The sequence below is a fragment of the Theropithecus gelada genome, chromosome 7a (genome assembly GCF_003255815.1).
Source record: "Theropithecus gelada isolate Dixy chromosome 7a, Tgel_1.0, whole genome shotgun sequence".
NCBI classification, from domain to species: Eukaryota; Metazoa; Chordata; class Mammalia; order Primates; family Cercopithecidae; genus Theropithecus; species Theropithecus gelada.
Window position 1 is genome coordinate 10,452,701 of NC_037674.1, and position 17,928 is coordinate 10,470,628.

The 17,928-nt window shown below is 39.4% G+C and overlaps 1 pseudogene across 1 annotated transcript; it reads right to left on the minus strand.

Annotated features, from left to right (window-relative positions):
• Positions 1-14,207: 14,207 nt before the first annotated feature.
• LOC112627682 lies at positions 14,208-15,105 on the minus strand (annotated as a pseudogene). Its single transcript, XR_003120215.1, has one exon. The product of XR_003120215.1 is annotated as a PRELI domain-containing protein 1, mitochondrial pseudogene (transcript).
• Between the last annotated feature and the right edge of the window lie 2,823 nt (positions 15,106-17,928).

Genomic DNA, 17,928 nt, shown 5'->3' on the forward strand with positions numbered 1-17,928 from the left:
TACATTGCTGACCTCTGGTTTGTTTGTTTATTTATTTATTTATTTGAGACGGAGTCTCACTCTGTTGCCCAGGCTGGAATGCAGTGGCCGGATCTCAGCTCACTGCAAGCTCCGCCTTCCGGATTTACACCATTCTCCTGCCTCAGCCTCCCGAGTAGCTGGGACTACAGGCGCCCGCCACCACGCCCGGCTAGTTTTTTTTTTTTTTTTTGTATTTTTTAGTAGAGACGGGGTTTCACTGTGTTAGCCAGGATAGTCTTGATCTCCTGACCCCGTGATCTGCCCGTCTCGGCCTTCCAAAGTGCTGGGATTACAGGCTTAAGCCACCGCGCCCAGCCTGACCTCTGGTTTATAAGGTTTGAAGTAGGAAGGAAAATTCAACTGGAGATATGTTACATCTAGATAACACACAGGAATGGAGCTTTGTGACATTTCAGGACAGGAGTATAGATTGAAGAATAGCTAAATATTCTGGAAGAGGGACTACAACATTGGTGTTATATGTTTTTAAGGTTGCTTCTGCTTTGTTGTTTCTTTTAAGAGACATTTGGATAGTTAGTAAACACACTAGTGGGCTCAGGAATTACTTTAATCTATAAGATGGTTCCACTGAGCCAGGGAACTTATAATATGCAGACAATCAGAGAACAACATTAAATAGACTTTCAGTTACATCTAGGTCTGCTCTCAATGGTTTTCAGATTTGTACAATTTCAACCCAATATATTTTATGAGTAAATTGGACTATTCTAGTACCATTTTTTTTCTGTGTGTGGCTAATACCATTCTAATTTTTAATTTATATCACATTCATGATTTATTTGAACAATTATGAGTTCGGCAATATTTCTTGCTCATATTTGAAGAGCATCTACAACATTAATCTCAAAGTATTTATATCCTAAACTATCTTGAAAAGTCAATGGTTATTTTCTATAATTTATGATATATTGAAGGCATTTTGTCATGCTATTTACTGTTATGTCATGGGAAAAAAAGTGTGACCTTTGAAGAAATAAAACAAGCAGTTTTTTAGTTCTCCTGCATATCTGTTACATTTATGGATATTTAGGCTTTATGAAACTTATATCAGGCAGCTAAACAATTTAGACTCACACAGCATGTAAATTCTATCAAACAACGGCTCTTTACCCTTTCACCTATTGCCCTACATATGCTTGGCACAGTGGTAGAACTATTCAGAACAAACACTAATAGTCTGCTTAAAATCTTTAATATAAGTAATGCTGGCATGCTAGAGGATTCTAGTGAATTTTGAAAGGGGTTTTTACCCATTTAAGGCAGAGAATGGCTTGAACAGTTCTGTTTGGAGCCAGAAAAAGAGCAACCTGGTTCAGAGGTGAAAGCTTCTTATAGTTCCCGCATTTGATAAAATACAGACCTTGTAGCATTCCCTCATAGACCTGTGACCTCAAGCCCTGGCCTTTAGACTTTTTCCCTCCTTGAGAGTGAAATGATTAGTGAGGTCCTTCTATTAGATATGTTAGCAGTTTCTGCAAAAAAGAGGATTTTAATAATACTAAATTGCAAAGAATTATGAGGCAGGGCTTACTTCTAGATACTAAGACAAACCCAGTTGAAGCTGACTACATAAGCTCCTATGCAGGGCCATCTGTTTAGTTCTAATAGTATTTTCTTTCTTTCTTTTTCTTTTCTTTTCTTTTTTTTTTAATCTTTGCAGCTTGGTTTCAAACCCTGTCTGGGACACCTGCTCAATGTGAAATGAGATTGGCGAGTCTCAGTCCATTTGTGGCTGGCTGAAATTTTCCATCTTCCTTTCCAGAAAAATGGTCCATAAGGAAATTAAGTGAAAAGAGTTAGACGTCACACACGGATTCACGTGTAGGTGTACTGAAGGCCTACAGAATCTTCCTGTGTGAAAGTACAATATAAATTCAACACTGGTTCATTGGTTCATCCACTTCTCCTCTCAGCAGCTCTCTAACACCTGAGGTCTCTGATACCCTGAAGAGGATGCAACTTTAGGGACATCTTTTTACTATTCTAAGCCACTGCATAATTTGAGCTGAGATTGTAACATGGTTTGAAATTGGCTGTATTTGCTGCTTCATTTAAACAGGAATGGTGTATGAAAATAATGTAAGAGGTACTTTTCTGTGCTTTTCTACATTATGTAAATAGATTCTACATTATGTAAATAGAGATTTAAAGTCTCTCTAAATAATAATTAAAGAATATTCATAGTTTAAGAGTAAACAGATTAGATGCCTTCAGACTGTATATTACCCACGAGAGAAGGCGGACGACCATAATTTATTATAACCCAAGGCAATATTACCCTAAAGTGGTATGAATTTTGATTTCAAAAGTCAATAGGGTCTTTTCCATATAAATTTAAAGCCATCAAAAATTTCACTGAGTTTACTAAATACACAATTAGTTTCTTGTTACAGATAATTTCTATTGATCCAAATCTGGTTTGTCAGCATGGATTAATCAAAATCGTCAGAGATTGAGATCTGTATGGCTCAAGGGATCAGTTTCCGGGCTAGGAGCCTCTCACCCCCAGGTCACTGTTTCCAATGCATAAAGGAGTTTTGAAAGGCCTATTTGACAGCTGGTGTGAAACCAACCAGCACTTTCAACTAAGTCTCCTGCATAGATTCATTGTCCCTTATATGAAAAGACATTAGCACCTACCGTCTGAGGGTATATGTGAGGTGAACAGTTACTGCATTGTCAGCAATCTTAGTTATTATTCATAGATACGTCCATATTTATAATCTCCTATGGTAAGCAATAGCAATTGCTATCTTCAAGGCCTGCCGTATCTAGTTATAAAATATTTATCTCTGTATGACATTTTCCTGCAGTTGAAACCAGCTGATCTCTGATAGACCAAGCTATTGTATATTCTTTCTTTTCTGGAATAAACTGTAGAAATGTTTCTTTTCTAGACGATGTATGTGTGTGCAACTCCTTTCTTTGTTTGCCTTTCAGGTCTTCCCTAAAGTGTAGGTTATAAGGTTCTAATCTTTTATCACTACATAAAAACTTCAGGTCCAGGTCTTCGCCAGTTATACGGCTTCCCTAAGGAAAATACTGTTCCTGGCAGTTCTGGGTTAGATGATTGTCCTTCACTTGCTCACAGTCTTTAGGAGGCTTTTAACCCCACCTGGGAATCCATAATGATCCATTGGGTAGATCTATGGGGTAGATCAGGGTAATACATATGCCTTGCTCTGTGGCCACATATTTCATCACTCTAAGTCAAAGAAACCCTCTGAAGATTCCCTTCCCTTCAGCCCTCAACCTTTAAAAGCCCTTAATAGCCTTGTTTATTCAAGGTGAGTCAGGCAACCTGATTTTCAAGAGTTTTTCTAGTTCTAGTCCCATGGATTTTGTTGTCAGGGACCAAACAACTTGTTTCTTTCCTGTCTTTGTAGAAAAATGAATAGGCTTTTACTATAAAGATACTAGCCATTCTCCTAGTTAGGAAAGAAAAAAAACCTGGTTACCCTGAATTAAAAGAAAAGAGGTTCTAGCCATGTTGGATCATGTATTAAGTTTTGCTACCTTGGCTGGGCGCGGTGGCTCACGCCTGTAATCCCAGCACTTTGGGATGCCGAGGTGGGTGGATCACCTGTAGTCGGGAGTTCATGACCAGTCTGACCAACATGGAGAAATCCCATCTTTAATAAAAATACAAAATTTGCTGGGTGTGGTGGCGCATGCCTGTAATCCCAGCTACTCAGGAGGCTGAGGCAGGAGATTCGCTTGAACCTGGGAGGCGGAGGTAGCAGTGAGCCGAGATCATGCCATTGCACTCCAGCCTGGACAACAAGAGCCAAACTCCGACTCAAAAAAAAAAAAAAAAAGTTTTGCTACCTTTTCTTTACTAAGGTATTTTTAACGTATGGTTCTTCTATGAAACTACAAATCTAGGAAGCTCAACATAATGAGTGGTGCCTATAGTGACTGTTATACTGTGAATGCAAGTTCATGATTCTTATTCGTATAAAGCATGAAAGGCCAAGGTGGGCAGATCATGAGGTCAGGAGATTGAGACCATCCTGGCTAACATGGTGAAACCCCATCTCTACTAAAAATTCAAAAATTAGCTTGGCGTGGTGGTGTGCACTTGTAGTCCCAGCTACTTGGGAGGCTGAGGTAGAAGAATCGCTTGAACCCAGGAGGTAGAGGTTGCAGTGAGCCGAGATCGTGCCATTGCACTCCAGCCTGGGTGACAGAGTGACTCTGTCTCCAAAAAAAAAAAAAAAAGAATGGGGGCAGGGTACAGTGGCTTATGCCTGCAATCCCAGAACTTTGGGAGGCCAAGGTGGGCAGATCAGTTGAGGTCAGAAGTTCGAGATCAGTCTGGCCAACATGGAGAAACCCTGTCTCTACTAAAAATCTACAAAAATTAGCCAGGCGTGGTGGCGGGCACCTGTAATCCCGGCTACCCTGGAGGCTGGGACAGGATGATCACTTGAACCCAGGATGCGGAGGCTGCAGTAAGCTGAGATCACGCACGCCACTACACTCCAGTCTGGGTGACAGAGTGAGACCCTATCTCAAAAAAAAAAAAAAAAAAAAATAAGAATGGGAAGCATCTAGTGCTTTCTGGTTTACTCTCAGAGGGGGGTCATGGTGATCTTTGGACGCTGTGTATAAGACAGTATAGTTCTCTACTACTGGGCCATGTCCATACAGTGAAGCCAGCTTGGTAGAATGTCTTAGTGATAGAGATCATGCCCACAGGAATTGCTGGCTTTGCTACTAGTTATCCATATGTCTGTGGCTACTTAATTTCAAGTCCCTTTGCTGTGGGATCAGAAAGAAGGTTTGGGGGATCTAATTAAACCAAGAAATCTGCCTTCCTGGATTCCAGATGTCAGGGAAGTAGCCCAAGATAATTATCTTCCAATTCCAAATTGTTGACCCAAATTGCTCCAAACTGACTTGAGTGCTCCTGGCCATAAAGCTAGAGGTGTGGGAAGAAGGAGGAAGCTCCTTTGGTTTCAGGTAAATGAGTGGAGTTGACCTAGCTAAGTGGCTTCCTTCTCAGTCCAGGGAAGGGGAGGCAGACAGTTACGTTCATAGAATGTCTTAGTTGAGGACAAAGAGCTGCTGGATTCACCCTTAGGGGACTTACTGTTGTCCTAGAGAAGGCCATCACTAAGTAAAAACACTGAATTATTTGGAATTTAAATTTTTCCAGTGTCCTCATAGCACCTTGTATACATTTCAATTACATCATCATAGTGAACTTCAATCATTCACCGATTTTCCTTCCCAATGAATAATAAAGGCAGTGACTATAGATTATTTATCTTTACAGAACAAGGATAGAATCTGATATATTACCTGCACTCAAGAAATGTGTGACAAATGAATGCATGGGAGAATCCAGAGAGGAACATGAGGTGTTCCATACTTCTTTCTTACCCTATTCTTTCCTTTCCGTGATGGTGACTTAGAGATGGAATCATTATGTATCAGTGCAGTAGAGTTGGTAAGCCCTCAAGTGCCCTGTGCTTAATTTGAATTCTGATTTTTAATACTTTTTAGTTATGTGATTTTGGACAAGAATTAAATAGCTTCATCTGTAAAATCAGAATAATGCTATTTTTTTTTGGATGTTGCGAGGATTAAATAACATATAGTTCTTGACACCTATAAGTTACATTATTAGTAATATTACTGCCATCAAAGTGGGAATATGTCCAGCTTGCTGCTGTTGAGTCTCGGTGAGAGGAAGAAATCATTTACAGCATCAAGTAAGAGTGCCTGATTTATTGTCTTGGATAACACTAAAGAATGGACTAATCCCCAGTTATTGTGCATCCCTTGGGTGATTCGATTTACCAGGTAAAAATACGTGTCTCCCTATTCTAATTTCCTTTAGATAAATAAAATCTGATTATTTAGTCAAGGAAATTCCTTTTTTCTCCTGGGTGGCCAAGGTGTGTGTGTGTAGGGGGAGGTGGGTAGAGCCTGATATGAACCATGTTTCAGTGTCCAGCAATCCTGGGGGCACTGAGGAAGAGTGTCAGTGCATAAATATGGAATGCTGACATTCTGAGCAAGGCAGAGAATGCACCAAGATTCCCAGTGTGGACTAGAAATGCAAGAGAAAGGAGGCACTGATTAACAGAAAGTTTTGGAAGAAGTCTGACATGGAAGGGTAGACTCTCCAAAGGAGTGAATATGGAGGACGCCTGGAGAGGAGAAAACATCTTAGCCTAGAATCTTTGCACACAGTAGCAGAATGGTAGTCTGCTAAATAGTAGAGGTAATAAGTGCCCATAAAGCCAATATAAGGTAAGAAACAAATATTTCTAGAAACATTAGACAATCTCTAGAGTCTAAATTTCCCTGGGGAGATGTAGTTATTTCATATTTACTAGGTTTCTTTTCATCAAAAAGAAACATTTACTTAAGTCTATATTACCTCTTTTTTTCTTAGTTTATTTGCATTTATAACTCTGCTAAAATAAATTGGTAACTTGGAAATACACAGGTACCATTTTTTTCTTGCCACTGGCCCGTTCTGAATAATCAATAAATAAAAGGACTTCTCATACCCAGACCTTGATTTGAAAGATACCCTGAAGATTTACAATATGCTAAACCAGGGAAAAACTTGGGAGTAATCAGTACAATACATTTTGTTCTCCATCATAATCAGTTTTTCAGCCTCCACGTCGATAAAACTTTTTCTCCTTTTTCACAATGGTTTACAACTTAAATAATTTAATACAACAGTTGTTATATTTTTATTGCAAGCTTATAAAACCAGTACCATAAGTCTTTTCTATGCAATATATTAGCAAAAAGTGACAGTGGAGAAGGGGAACTGATGATTACTAAAACTGTAATTCAATCTTCCAGTTCTGAAGATGTCATAAAAACGTCTTCTGCTTTACTTGCATATGGCAGATACTATCAGGATGCCTCAAATGAACTCTCTCTGGATATTCAATCTCTCCTTAGGCATTATTTCATATACAATAAAAAAGGGACTTCACAATGCAAATGCAACTCTGATTCAAGCCCAATAGTTCTTTTTGTCAAATAGGATTTTCTTTTATGAAGTTTCATCTTAGAATTAATTTTGATATCAATGCCTGTCAAGCTGTGGAAATTGAGCTGAACCAAGTGAGTCTATTCCTCTTTGCGCTGACTTGTAGGAAGTGGTAATTAGAAAAAATGCAGAGATTTTTGTACTTGGCTAAATAAAATTTAACTCATCATGCTACATATTGTCAATCTTGTCGAAAGTATAGAAGTGGTACATAGCAACATTCTATAAATGCCTATTTTTTGGGTATATTTTAAAATCTGCTCTTGACTACTTTTCATCTTATATTAGTTGCAAGAAAATTCTTTTCTAATTTTGGCTAATTGCTGCTATGATCTGAAAGGTCTGTGAAATTAAATAACAGATTCCTGTAGTGTTTATGATTAACGATGTTCCACAAAACTTAGGACACTAGCATGGAAGAAAACATATTTCATTAGATAAAGAGGATGGTTAGTTATTTGTACATTCTTGCCAACTGTTCTCATTCAGTGGTCTTGTCACATGTGTACTGACTTCAGTCTAAAACAAAGAGGCATCAAATTCCCCAAATCTCTTCTTTGAATGTCTAACATACAATTAATCTAATGATGTTGCAAATAAAATTAAAGAACTGTTATCTTTCTATTAACAGAGTCACTTTGCCTTCTGTATCAATGCACTAAAGCAATACTTTACAAAAGCCTTTAAAAATCTTCCTAGGATGAGAATAAATTAGTTTTTACAGGGAGGTGGAAGAATTGAACTTTCATAATATAGCTGCCTGGAGAGCAACACATACAGTTGGAAGGTAAAATTTTCCATTTATCCCCCAGCCTGAGAGAGTGCAGGTGGCACTCTGTGGGTTTCTGCACTTTGTCTCCCAGCCAATGCAGCCCTGGCCGACTCCACAAGGGGTGAAAGGTCACAGACGCTATGTGAGTGGTGTTTAATTCTCACCACAACAGAGGTTGCTAATCACATAACATTAGGGTGAATTATGATAATTATAAAAAGCTGAACAGAGAGATTCAACAATAACAACAGCACGACTACAGCTGTGATGGTAGTGATGAAAAGGTGGTGCTTTCACAGCCCATGGTAATGGGTTTGATTGAGATTCTGGAAACCTTTGGTGAAAGACACTTTGCCCCTTGCAGGTTAGCTTTTTCTAAACCACCTCTATAATAAGTAGAGTAAAAATAACCCATTTGAACAGTTTCTAGTGTTGGAAGGAGCTCAAAACATTCTCCTCTAGCATGCTGAAGTCCTATTCGTCTACAGAGTAAGAATTTATTTCAGAGTCACTGCTTTCCAGCAGGTCTCAACTTGTACAGCTGTTAGCTTCTGAGCATGAAATTTTAATTTGTCTGATCCCATTTTACTCTTCTATATATGTAACCCCCTGTAATGGACTTCATTTGCCCTAGGAAAATTTGGAGAACAATAAAGAAGAGCCTATTCTTAGGAGTTTTCAAATTCAGGAAAAATTGATTGCACATTTTGAAACAGGAAAAAGTCAGGCAGTGGATATGAAGTGCAATAAAGAAAAACTAACTGATATAGTTGGTCCCTAGTGATTACATAGTTTGCTTTTCACATTTTGGGGGCAAAGAAAGCCTCACAGCCTTTCTGTTGTTCACCAAGTTGAAATGCCTTGCAACATTGGTTGTTTTACTGAATCAAGAGAGGCAGAGATGTTTCGAAGCCACGAATTGCAAGGGGAAGTTGAGCCACAATTAGCCCCACAGTTTAGCGTTAGGACTGGCTTCCAAGTAGCACTAATCGCACTCCTTGAATATATAGAAGATGCAGCATGTTTAAAATAAAAACACAGGGCTTCAGCCATATTTGTATATTTATTTATTTGAGACAGAGTCTCGCTCTGCTGCCCAGGTGGCGCGATCTCGGCTCATTGCAACCTGTGCCTCCTGGGTTCAAGCAACCATCTCCAGCTAATTTTTGTATTTTTAGTAGAGATGGGGTTTCACCATTTTGGCCAGGCAGGTCTCGAACTCCTGACCTCAAATGATCCACCTGCTTCGGCCTCCCAAAGTGCTGGGATTACAGGCATGAGCCACCACACCCTGCCATATTTATAAGCTAATGGTAGCACACCAAATCTTACTAGGAAGTGAAAAAGTAGTCCTGGTTGACAAATAAATGAAATGATACATATACTCTATGCAAATAATGCCATAAAGCAAATAGTTTCATATGTTCTAGCTAAGGCATCTGGATAGTTTTTAAAGACTTTTCTTCTTCTTAAAATATGATGCAATGATCCAATGTAATGCTAATGAAGTTGGTAAAATCTACTACAAAATCTGAGTCAAGAAGAGAAAGTTCAAAACTCTTTGACACAGTTCAATAGAAGAGGCACCAAGTGCCTTTAAAATACCATGTTATCAAGCCCAGCTGCTATGAGGTTGGATAATTCCAAACTAGGGTCTATGCAATTTATCCCAGTTGCATACTAGTAGCCCACCTATTCTGGCTGATTTGATATTAGCTTGGAAAGACAGTTTTGGGCTAAATAGTGCTGGGGCTTACAGTAAGTTCATTTTAAACTTTCAGGTGACATGAAAATATTTACAGAAGAAGTTACATAACTACATAGGCAAATGGCTACTTAAGTGCATGTATCTTTATTTGATTCCTGAACCACAAGAGGTAATGATGATAACCATAATAATGACAAAAACTAATGATATTTAATATCTACAGGCATTGTATTAGGTCTATTGACTGCATTCTCTCATTCTCACAACATCCAGAAGCTGCCTTTTGTTATTACACCTATTTTACAGATGAATAAATTGAGGCTGAGAGAAGTAAAAAAAACCAGGCTTTCTGAATTGGGTGAAAATTTGGGCTCTGCTGAGTATCAGAAATATTCTGGGATAAGAAATGGAATCATCTGACTTTTCTGTGATTATTGGCTCTTAGCAGCAGTGCAGCTTTAGGAATCAATACAGTGCACGAGTTCTATAAATGTGCCTCTTAATAAGTTAATAAAACAGCGATATTCTCATTGCCTCTCCATCAAAGTTTCAGGGGAAAAATGAGAATATTAAATGCAGTAGGATAGGGAAGATCTGCTCCATTTGCTCTGCAATGATAATCTTTTACAAAAGAGGATTTTTATTATTAATTCTTTGCCTTCTGGGGATATTATAATTTTCTAGAATGTAGAACTGCCTTAAGCACAGTAATTTGCTGAGCTAGACTGAATCTCAAAATGTTTCAAATGAGCTGATAAACAACTGCATAATTAGCCATTAGTAGATCAAGTCTGTATGTTACTGATATCCAGATGAGCAAACCAATGGATAGGCAAATTGTAGATACAGTTTTAAAACCTAAGAGCCTGTATTTTATTTTTACATGCTTTGTAACTTGTTCTTTAAAGAATTAAAAACCACATTTCATTTGCCCTTTAAAAAAAGAAATTTAGATTATTCCATCAAATAAATCCTTAGAGACTTAATCATTAAATACATACTGCCATGTATGAATAATGAAGGATTTGTGTGGTGAATGCAACTCATGCTCTAAAAATGACTAGATGGTGGGATTTTTCTTTTCAATTAAAACTTGCCTCAAATCTATTGCTTGCATGGGTAATGCTCTTTCATCCTCCTTCTGAGTTTTGGTTTAAGTCCAAAGTATGAAATACATTTGGCCTTGATTATGAAAATAAAAGGTTTTGCATGTTCAAATAAGAAAAGGAAAATACAGTCAGTTTTTATGCTTAAACGCACATACCTTATTCAAGTGGCTGGCATCCAGTCCAAAATGTATCCATGTTACAATTAAACCTCTCTTTCTTCTCATTTTTCAAGAACTTCTCACTGGATCAGAAAACACCTGCGCTGGAATTTGTCATGCAGGGTTACAAGCTAGGTGTAAGATTTTTGTTTGTTTGTTTTAATATTAAAATCAACTCAGCAGTTTTGAGGACCAAATAAAGAAAAGAGAAAGGTTTAATTTAAACAAGGTTGTACTTTATGCTCTGAACTCGGAGGTCACAAAGCCAGACAGATAAATGTACCAGCAGAAAGAAAAGCAGCAGCAATTTTCCTGAAAATTTATAAATTAGAGAATTCATATTTTATCTTAAATGGCTTAGGTGTTCTCTTGTTTGGGGGGCAGACCAGGTATAATTTCTTGAGATTCTTTGCAGATCAATTATTCTGATTTTTGTCTATTAGTATTTCAGATGTCAGCGCATAGTAAAATGCTAATTTGAAATTGTGCAATGGGCACAAGATGATGTGTGAGCCTAGCTAGAGAATGGATGTGTCACTACATTTAAAAAACTATTTTGACCTTTGACAATTTTAACAGCCTCTAAAATCTGTATACTCTTCTTATGCTCCCCATTATCACTGATCCTCCATTTGATGCCAACTGATAGCCTTATGTAAAATTTTGTTGTTGGGCTCAAGTTCTGCCATTATTACAATGATTATTTATCCACAGTCTGATTTCTATTTTAGTCACAGCCTTAATTTATTACAGACCTTGAGTCCCTGTTACTGTTTTTATATTTACATTTATTCAACTAGCCCTTTCATTTTATAAATTGGCATTCATTGTATTTGCATATTTGCATAGTTGCACAAATAGACCATTTATATCCTCTACGTTAGAGGCATAAGGTCATCTAGGTTCTCAATCCAACAAGGAGTGCCAATTTCTTTTTCCAAAAGTGTGCCGGCTGAACTCAGGTCATGATGAAAAAACAAGACCTTTGATTCATAAGGTATCAGCAATAATTGCTTTGGTGTTTTTTGAAGACACTGGGAACGTTTTAAACTATTTTAGAATGTTCTGACTTTGTCAGGAACATTTTGCCTTCATGTATTTGATAGGTAATCTTATCTGTATATTTTGCATCCTTTTGTTCTAAACTCATAAAAATGACACCAGTATTCTACAATGTCCAAGATACCTCATTAGGATTTTATTAATGAGGCTTTTAAAGGCAATCCCTCCCTAAAAGGGAAATTACATTTGGTTCAGAATAAATGAACTTACACAATTAAAGATCTGAGTTGATTTAAGGCTATGCAGCTGAGAAACTTAAGCAGATTTCAAATTTGGAGCAATATACCGTCATGGCCCCAGAATAAGAATATTATTCCGAATTTGATTATACTTTCACAACATGCAATGCTATATTTTCAGAATTAGGTAGATACAGAAATATGGGTCATTACTGGGTTTCAGTTTTATGCATAAATAAAATGTTAGGGAAAAAGTTTCACTGAATTTTATTTTAATCCTTTGTCACCCCATCTCTCTGACATTATTATAAATCCCACTGACATTATTATAAAGCAAACCACAGTTTTGCTATTAATGAGACATACAAAACAGCTTGTCTGGCATTTGATTCCTATAAAAACTTTGAGGTCAAAAGTTGTTTCTCACAAATGCATACCTGTATTGGATATTGAATACTTGGGCTAGGCTTTTGATCTGGAAGGATTTTGAAAAACCTTTATAATGGACAATGTTTGCATTTTTACATTAAAAGACTCATAAAACCAAATGAAAACACAATTGACAGTACTATAATCAAAGAAGGAAAAAAGACCTCCAACCTTTTAAGTAAGTTGTTTCCTTACAAATGTGGATGGAAAAATACTGCAAAATAAACTACCAAAATCAAAAGTTAACAGATTATGATCATAACTGCCATTTATTTCTGACTTGTATGAGGAAATAAGTAAAAAGTGCAGGCAAAGGAAAATGCGAACCTAAATTCTGATGAACAAATTTCACAGTAGATAATTCTTCTGCTTTTGGATTTTTGCCATCAAAATACAGTTAATAATTAAGAATCAGAGGCCATAAATCACCAAGAAAAATCAATGGACGGCTTCCAGAGAGAAGAGCACATATGGCTATAGACATCCTGGACTGGAAACAACGGAACTTGTGCAAGATACTTACTCCAACAAATAAGTTATTTTTAAAATGAATTAATTAATTAATTAATTTATTTATTCTGAGACACAGTCTCTTGCTCTGTCACCCAGGCTGGAGTGCAATGGTGCGATCTCAGCTCACTGCAACCTCCACCTCCCAGGTTCAAGTGATTCTCCTGTCTCAGACTCCCAAGTAGCTGGTATTGCAGGTGCGAGTTGCCACGCCCATCTAATTTTTTTTTTCTTGTATTTTAGTAGAGACGGGGTTTCACCGTGTTGCCTAGGATGGTCTTGAACTCCTGAGCTCAGGCAATCCACCTGCCTCAGCCTCCCGAAGTGCTAGGATTTTATAGGCGTGAGTCACTGTGCCTGGCCACGAATAAGTTATTAAACAGTGTGTGTGAATTTTGTTTTAATTATTTTACTAAAACCAGCAGTGAGGATGATGATTACTTGCATTTAAGCTTTGCTGCATTAATCCTACAAAAATATTCATGTTGAAGTATGGTGGTTCCATAAAAAATTAAACAGAATTATATGATCTAGCAGTCCTACTTCTGAGTATATAAACAAAAATAACTGAAAGTAGAGACTTCAACAGATATTTATTTTTTTGAATTCAACAAGTATTTATTGAGTGCCTATTATGTGCTAGATATTGAGACACATCAGAGAACAAAACCAAGAGCCCTGCCCTCGTGGGGCTTACAGTCTAGCACTTACTGCCAGTCCACCTGCAGGCTACCTGGATCCCAGGGCAAGTCACCGCCCCTGTGTGCCTCGGTCCTCAGCTGCCCAATGGGAGAATAAGCAGACCTGGCTCAGACGTGGATCACGTGCCTGGTGTACTGCAGATGTCAAACTGGATTCCCCACAACCCACCACTCAGACAGTAGATAGGGCTGTGACTTTTTTTTTTTTTTTTTTTGAGACGGAGTCTCGCCCTGTGGCCCAGGCTGGAGTGCAGTGGTGCGATCTCGGCTCACTGCAAGCTCCGCCTCCCGGGTTCACGCCATTCTCCTGCCTCAGCCTCCCGAGTGGAGTAGCTGGGACTGCAGGCACCCGCCACCAAGCCCTGCTAATTTTTTTTTGTATTTTTAGTAGATTCGGGGTTTCACCGTGTTAGCCAGGATGGTCTCGATCTCCTGACCTCGTGATCCGCCCGCCTCGGTCTCCCAAAGTGCCCGGACTATAGGCTTGAGCCACCGCGCCCGGCCGGAAGTTGATTTTCAATGATAAGGTACAATGGAGGGAGGGCAGAGAACTGTCTGGGGTGCTGTGGTGGTGGTGGGCTGGCTACACAAAGTGATGCTGCTGCTGCTGCCCCTTGGTGGCCGCCTTGCTGGTGAGGTCCTTGGCCTTCTCTGCAGCTGCCAGTGCCGTCTCCTTTGCATTCTCCTTGTCTTCCTTGGCTGTCTCAACAAGTGTTTTGAAAGGGGCCTCGCCTTGCAGCTTCGCCAAGGTATATTCAAAACCCTTCATGGTCTTGGTCACGTTGCTTTTGAATTGGGCAAGACCAAATTCCCGGACAGCTCTGGGGACACCGAATAAGCTAGAGGAGACCCTCGCTTCCCGGCAGATTTCGGTCCAGCCACTGTTGACAGAGTTCACAGTCAACTCACCGTTCCTCCACCACCATCGGCCAGGCGTGGTTGATGTTTCAGGTGAAGGTGGTCACGCTCTGATTCTGTGGGTCCACAACAGAGTCCTCCAATATGTATGTCCACCGAGTGAGCAACACTGGCAGGAAACAGCCACTCAGCCCAGCGGGGCATCCTCTCGGTCTCGGTCAGGAGTCTCGGGGACAGCAGTTTCTGGCCAGGGGTCACCTCCCGGTGTACTATGTCTTCCGTCAAGATATGTTTGCCACAGGGATTCGGGTACCGCTGCCCTAAGGCGGCGAACACTTGGTCCCAGGAACTCCGGAGCACGCTCTGGCCCAGGAGATGCTTCACCATCGTCGCGGCCGGAGCGGGCTCAGCACCCGCTCAGCATCAGGGCTGTGGAGCCTGCGAGGCACGCGGGGGCCGGGCCGGGCCGGGGCTCGGTGCACACCCGCCGCCAGGCGCTTAGCTTAGTCACCACCGCACCGCGCCTGAGCAGCTGCCGCTGCCGCTACCATGAGTTCAGATATTTTATTTTATTTTTCTGGACAGTAGACTGGATTCAAATGAACAGATATTTGTACATCAATAGTAAGATTATTCACAATAGCCAAAAGATAGAAATAACCCAAATTTAATTGGCAGATGAAAGGATAATCAAAATGTGGTATATACACACAATGGAATATCATTCACCCTTAAAAAGGAATAAAATTCTAATTCATGCAATAATAATCTTAAAGACATTATGCTAAATAAAATATACCCCACACAAAATGAGGAATATTGTATGATTCCACTTATATGAGGTATGTAGAGTTGCCAAATTCATAGACAGCCAGTAGAATAGTGGTTATCAGGAGCTGAGGGGAGGGGAGGACTTGGAGTTACTGTTTAGTGGGTACAGAGTTTCAGTTTGGGATGATGAAAAACTTCTGGAGACGGATAGCAGTGATGGCTGCACAACAACATGAGTGCACTTAATGCCAGTAAATTATACACTTAAAAATGACTAAAGTTGGCCGGTGCAGCGGCTCACGCCTGTAATCCCAGCACTTTTGGAGGCCGAGGTGGGCGGATCACGAGGTCAGGAGTTCGAGACCAGCCTGGCCAACAAGGTGAAACCCCGTCTCTACTAAAAATACAAAAAAATTTAGCCAGGCATGGTGGCGGGCGCCTGTAATTCCAGCTACTCAGGAGGCTGAGGCAGGAGACTCACTTGAAACTGGAAGGCGGAGGTTGCAGTGAGCTGAGATGGCGCCACTGCACTCCAGCCTGGGCAACAAGAGCGAAACTCCGTCTCAAAAGGAAAAAAAAAAAAAAAGACTAAAGTTGGCCGGGCGCGGTGGCTCACGCCTGTAATCCCAGCACTTTGGGAGGCTGAGGCGGGCAGATCACGAGGTCAGGAGATCGAGACCATCCTGGCTAACACAGTAAAACTCCGTCTCTACTAAAAATACAAAAAATTAGCCGGGAGTGGTGGCAGGCACCTGTAATCCCAGCTACTCCGGAGGCTGAGGCAGGAGAATCGTTTGAACCTGGGAGGCAGAGGTTGCAGTGAACCGAGATCCCGCCACTGCACTCCAGCCTGGGTGACAGGTAAGACTCCATCTGAACCAAAAAAAAAAAAAAAAGACTAAAGTTATACATTTTATTATATTTTACCACAGTGAAAAATCACAAAAAAAATTCACATTGGGTAACAAAAATTATTTAATATTCAAGCTTTTTAAACAGTGTGGTAGAACGCTGACATTTACAAAGCTTTGGAGATCTTTGTGAATCCCCAATTTTATAGGTATGAAAGTGTTCTGACTTTATTCCAACTTCCAGCTTTCTCTCCCTTAATAGTTCTTTCTCATACATATCCTCCCAACACAAAAAACAAATTCAGTGTCCATTGACTTTTCTTTTCCACAGTATGCATCTATTGCATTGTTAGGGACACGAGAATTTTCCCCCTGAAATGGTTTTCTTTTGCTTTGCCTAGAAAGTTCTGTGAATTCTTTCATGTTACACATCTGATCTGCCATCAAATTCAACATGCCACTATTTAATATACTGAAAATTTCTATTTTCAGGCTAAAACAGATAATTTCTCCGAATTATTTTCCTTCCTCTTTATTTCTATCAAGAGCTCTAGCAGTTGGCTTTCTTCTTTGAGCCAATTTTGCCCATAAACCATCATGACAGTTACTATGAGAAACAAGTAAAAAACAAAGACGAATAGTAATGAAAGTGCTAGATGATAAGATATGAATACTGGACAGTCAGTTAAGTTCATTGGCTGGTTAAATGCTTCTTGAAAGTATCTGTGATTCTAACTCTTGCTTCAGGAAAATTACAAATCAGCACCAATATAGGTTCATATTTGCAAAGTTCTAAGAACAGTATCTGACACATAGTAAATACATAATTTTAAATACAAAATACATGTTAGGGGTCTTTAGCAAATCAGAATCAATATACAAAGATCATCAGACCTAAAAAATACCAAAGCTGAGTTTATTGCTGGACAGACATGGAGGAGCTACATCGCTAAGATGCAAGTTAGGGGGTCTTCCCAACCAGGAATTGAAAGGCTAGATGTAGAGCAAAAAGAGAGAGTATAGCAAACAGGGAAAGATTTTGAGTTCACGTTTCTGATTGACCCATGAGGTGGATTGTCAACTCTTCTTATGATTGATATATTCAGGTTCCATGGCACCCATACTGAGAAAACCGGTTTCAAGTAAGTCTGGGTGAGCTGCGTAAGATTCAGTGGACCTAGGTTCATTCGATGGACATCTTAAGCATATGAACATGCTTGAAATTTAGTGTGTGTTTTATAACCGAAGTGTCCCGAAAAATGTAAAAATCATTAACATTTATGATTGCTGAGAATCTATGCATTTTTCCAATAAAAATACTGATAGGGTAACAGTGAGAAAGTGGCTAGGGATTTACACATGCTCTAAAAAATGATATGAGGAGTTTTGAAAAGTTTTCCACAGGAGTTTCTGAGGTCAGCTCTATCTTTTGATGAACCCACATAGTTAAGGAGTTCCCTGGTAAGAGAAGTCATGAGCACTTAGGAAGAGTAGAATTTACTCAGTGGGCTAACCCTATTTAATTGAAATTGCAACAGTGTTATGAGGATTTAGTAATATTTCACTATCGTCCTAGAACACCAGATAGAAAGTTTCAGTGTTTCATTCTGCAATGTACAGGAATTTTTGTGTGTGTGTCAACATTCCCCAGCTTTACTTCAGGTCCCTGAGCTAGTACCTGTCTAGAATACATGCTCAGTAAATACTAGTTGAATGAATACATCAATATATGAACAAACTGACATTTCTCT